Source organism: Crocodylus porosus, unplaced genomic scaffold, assembly GCF_001723895.1.
Source record: "Crocodylus porosus isolate Cpor-Errol unplaced genomic scaffold, CroPor_comp1, whole genome shotgun sequence".
Lineage (NCBI taxonomy): Eukaryota > Metazoa > Chordata > Crocodylia > Crocodylidae > Crocodylus > Crocodylus porosus.
The window spans coordinates 67,357,370-67,362,442 of NW_017728949.1; the positions used below are offsets into that span (position 1 = coordinate 67,357,370).

General features: G+C 43.8%; 1 protein-coding gene across 1 annotated transcript in view; it reads left to right on the forward strand.

The window, feature by feature from the left end:
* Positions 1-5,073, forward strand: part of MGAT5 (mannosyl (alpha-1,6-)-glycoprotein beta-1,6-N-acetyl-glucosaminyltransferase) — a 149,988-nt gene that overhangs the window by 1,115 nt on the left and 143,800 nt on the right. The window lies entirely within an intron of this gene.

A 5,073-nucleotide genomic window follows, 5' to 3' on the forward strand; every position in this document is an offset into this window, starting at 1 on the left:
TGCTTTCCTCCACAGCAGTGGCAGCACCCACCAGGCAGCACCCACCTGCAGGCACCCAACCCGAGCGGTCCCAGAAGGCACCGCAGTTGTGGAGGGAAGCACCAGGCCCCCAGCGCAGCTCAGGCAGGCAGGTTCTGGGGGGAAAAAGAAAAGATTAGGCTCAGCATTTATTTATTTATTTATTTTTTCATTCAGTGGAGCCTGCCTGCACAGCCTCTGAGCTGCACGGGGCCCAGTGCTTCCCTCCACAGCAAACTAAACTACCTTGGATATGTTTTATTTTGCTACAAAATCATTTAACCCTCATTATGCCACCGACGCATGCGAAGAGCCCACTGTTAAAACACATTATGTTGCTGACATGTGCAAACAGATCCACCATTAAAGCGGTTTAAAAGGGCATTAAGCCTCTTTAAAGGCCAATTTTGTGGCATGTACAAATGGCCCATAATTGCGGAGCAGAGCTCTGCAGGGTTGCTCATCACATCCTCTTCCTGCTTCCAGGTGCCTCTGGGATTTGTAGTCTATAGTTGTAGCCAGCAGTAAGTTTGAGCAGGGGAAGGGGTGTTTAACCCCCATTCCTGGCCCCAGCCCCCAGCTGAGGTTTTCCTGTGGGACAGTCCTCCGCCCACCCTTCTACCTGCAGACTGGGCTGCATCCCCAGTTGGGCTTGCCCCACTCCTTCCCTCCCCCGGTTGGACCTCACTGCTCCAGCCAGAGAGCAGAGGGGCAGGGCCAGCTCTCTGGAGCTGACAGCACAGCCCAAGGCTGGAAATCATGCTGGGATGCTGGGGGACTGTGACTTAACTTGAACTAGGAAGGGGTCTGGGACATGAGTTTCATAAACTGGTTTGACCCAAATCAATTGAGTCTGATAGTACATTCAAACAGGTTTATCTTAAACTAATTTCAGCCATTTTCAGACTGGTTTATATGCACTGAGCTTCTGTTCTCTTACAAGGTTAAACCAGTTTCTGATCATTTAAACTGGTTTATCTGTAACTTCCATCCCTAGCACTTGTGGGTTCATTCACTAGTAATTTTCCCCTGTAGAGTTGCATAATTAGTGCCCTACCAGCTCAGGAGAATTTTGTCCTGATGGACCTGTGCTTAAAATCTCAGCTTGAGGCCTTTGCTTTTCATAGTGGAAGTGCACCATTGCCAGTGATTCCATGAGTGGGTGAGAGGTGAAATATCAAGGATCAATTTGTTGGTATATCCTAAGAATTGTAAGACTTTGATTATTTTTTTTTATGTTGACCAGAGAATATTTGCCCCATTATGAACTTTAGAATTACAATGATTTTGTTTTAAAACTGTGTATTTATATATATTAATGGTTTTTCAGCACACAGTTGGTCTAGAAGGCAGAATGCTACTAACAGTTCATACAAAAAGTAACTGGCTCACAACATACCAGCAATTAACTAAATAGCCATGTTAGGGACAGCCTTTTGTTTCAGTGGTTTGAATGTGGTGCTTGGATTTTCTTTGAAAATGAAACAAAAAAGGCAATCATAGAAGAACATTAAATAGTTAGCTGGCTCTGACCAAAGCAGTTCCAGCTAAGAACAAAAGCTTTATTTCCTCAACCTTGCCAGAGATTCTTCTCAAAATGTTCTAGAGTCTGTTCAACAGGGAAGGTATTGAAATCTTAAATATGCTTGAGAATAGTGAGGAAAAGAAAACAAATCCATAGAGAAGTAGTTACAATTTTTGCTTTGAAGGAATTACTCACAGGTTATCTCCACAGTGGGGAGAGGAGTTCAGGTACCATTTCCCTCTTCCTGACTGAGGCTCCTTGTCTGTCAGTTCTGGCTTTGCTGTGTACTGTTCAGGGAAGAATTTTCTGTCTTGGATCTTGGCTCAAAGAAGAAAAAGAGGTAATGAAAAGGGTGCCCCCCCACCTAAAAGCCATCCAGAAGGTTTGGCATAGTTCTAGCCAAACTAGAGCCTGGTTGTCCCACACACTCAACCTCTAAGTTCCCTGTAGCTAGTTCCATTCCTGGAGGGAAGCTGACACCGGATGTCTTTATTCACTCAGGACCATGAACACATTGTTCTGCACTGTCACTTTCCATTGCATTTGCTTCTTAGTGCTAAGCTGAAGAAATTGTCTTCCACAGAAGGCTTAAGTTTTCATGTTTGTACCAAAAGAGCTGATCACTTGTGGGTGAGAGGGAAGAGGGTATCCAGTTAATAGTATCTGAAACACTTTTTTTCCCCTTTTTGGGAGGATTAATGGATATATGTTCTGCCAACTTTTACAGCCAAGGCTATATGAATTTAATGCTATGCTATGCAATTGCCATATAGTTTTGCTTGAGCAGTGATTAGAGTGACTTACTTAAAATCCAGATGTAGCCTTGTTTTTGCTCTTAAAGCACTCTTCGATTTGCACTTAATTGAACTTGAAGATGCCGAAGGGTTAAATTGGTCTGACTGCAATTTTGTGCTTAGTCCAGACTCCAAACTTCTTTGCAGTATGCTTGCCATACCCTCCTGACCCAGGTCTGATAGTCCACTGCTAGGTTTTGCAACAAGTTCCCAGTATTTGTGTTTGCAGCAGCTAGCTATTTGTAGTTTGGTCAATTTACCAGTTTGCCAAGAAATTTGATTAGTCTGTTTACATGCTGAAGCACTCTGAGACCCTGCAACAAACCAACCCCTTGCCTTGTTAATTAAATACTGTTTGCTTTTCTATTTCTGCCACATTTTTGTTCAGCTTTAATTGAATTATATCTTTTAAAAGTGTGTAGGTATTCATATCTAAGCTTAAATTTAAATGTCAGCATCATCTCCCCATGTTCTTTACCCAGTATTAACATGTAACAATTAAGGTTACTATGATTGAGGGGAAAAAAATATTTATCTCCAGTCTGCGTGCTGTGTTCATGGCAAAGCTCAGGGCCATCTAACTGGTGGCTTGTGGGCTGCATGGCTTGTGGGCTGCATGCAGTACACACGGGGTTAACTTGCAGTCCCATGGCGCTCACCCTGGCCACCACTCCCCACCTTACTCTGGCTGAAGAAGCAGTTGGAGTCTCCTGGCTTCCCTTACTTTCTCCAGCTGCTCCTCCCTACCCTTGCCTCAGGGGGCTGGGCAGTGTGGTGCAGTACTGTTTCGGGGATTGAGGATGAGACGGGTAGGAACAGGGCTGGGGGTTGTGCCCATGCAGTGCAGCAGTGGGAGGATTCCCATGTGGGTGCATGGAATAGCATCCTCGTATGCACCCATGCAGCCCAGCACCTCATGGCTCGCTTGGTGCAGCCTATGCAGTGTGCAGTCCCCAGTGGCTTAGTTGGACAGCTCTGGGGAAGGTCTTTTCACTTTGCTGGCTCTCCCACCTACTGGACATGGCTACACAATACATTTACTGTTGAGTCGCCTAATTAGCTCTGCAGTGTCTCAGCATCTACACATGCTGTGCTATTAGGACACAGTAAACTAACTAACTCCACCACAGTACTATCCTTTGGCAGTGTTTTTACTCCACAGCAATGCAAGTGTAGAAGCTGGTTGGGGCATAAGGGTGCTACAGTGCAGATGCTGCTGCCAGCTAGCCCCACACTTCGAGTATCCTCATGTCCCAGCCAGCCTTGCCACAGCACATTGAGCTGGGTCAGAACAGCCCCAGGGTGGCAGGCTGACCCCCGGCCTCATGCCAGCCAGGGCTCCTCTGACCCAGGTCAATGTGCTACAGTCCTGGGAGCATGTTCAAACAGTGCCCAGGAGTGTGATATGCACTGGAGTTTATTGCTCTGTATTAATAATAGGTGTAAATGCACCCACTGCATTGGAGGGTAGTATGCTCCTTTTAGGTTATCTGAAAAGTTAATTGCTAATTAGCCATTTATGCTGTTCTCTCTTAGTTTTCTTTTCATTAATGTGTTATCTCAGAGAAACCTTATAAACAATGTGTCCTAGGCTTGTAATGGAAAAGAAATTAGGATGGGTTTAGGATTAGGTGTGCATGCTGATAATTAGGAGCCTTTCATTTTCTCTCTTGATTTTCTTTTCCCTTTGGAGTATTCATAGATTTCATAGACATTAGGGCTGGAAGGGACCTCGGGAAATCATTGAATCCAGCCCCCTGCCCAAAGGGCAGGAAGTCAGCTGCAGTCATAGGATCCCAGCAAGATAAGCATCCAATTTACTCTTGAAAACACCTATTTTCAGCAGATGCCAGAATGCCTTGCTGTCTTTTATTACTGCCTTTGTCTCCTTCTCTGATACAGCCCTAGCATTACTGTGACTATTTTGCCTATGAGGTTGAAGTCACCATTTTCTAGGCAGCTGACTTTTATATTGCTATGTGGCTTACGGAACAAGTAGCGCTTGTTCTGAGATTTCTGTTTGTGTGTTACCACTTGCAGGCATAGCAGTTTGTATGATGATCACATTAAATATCACAAGCTAAGAGTGTCAGCCTAGGTCAGTGTTGCACCATAAAGGTTTTGCAGAAAATATGCTTATTCAGAAGAGGGTGTTCCTTACTTCCCTACTGTACTAGTTTATAATGGGGAAAAAGAGCCAAAGGCGTAGGTCACTGCAAAACTGAAATGACCACACCTTTCGCTTGCATATCCTGTACCATTTTTCATAAGAGGAATATATTAATATATGCTCTAGCTGGAATTCAGGAAGATAGGAAGTCATTAGCTGAAATCCTCCAGCTGTTTCAGTTGCTTATGGCAGCAATTTCCCATTCCAAATCCTGTTATGGAGTAATCAATGCGCTATCAAACAAAGTTCCACAAGAGAGATGGCTGCATTTCAGTGAAGGGGAATCATCGATGTAGCCTCCTAAGCCACCTCAATAAAATGGTAATTCTTTTTCTTACAAAAGACCTTGCTTGACAGATGCTGTAAGGTTATATAATATTATAAATTGAATAAGCGTACAATACATTTCAGTTGCTGTGTATGTCTTATTTTCAACTTAAGGGCTTTTACAGGTGCAGGTTGTGTAATAATTCAGAAAATAATATGAATTGATTCAGGTGTCTGTTTAATTGTGTACTTTGTCTTAAAACTACATACATGATTACATGGCTTTTAAATCTAAACAG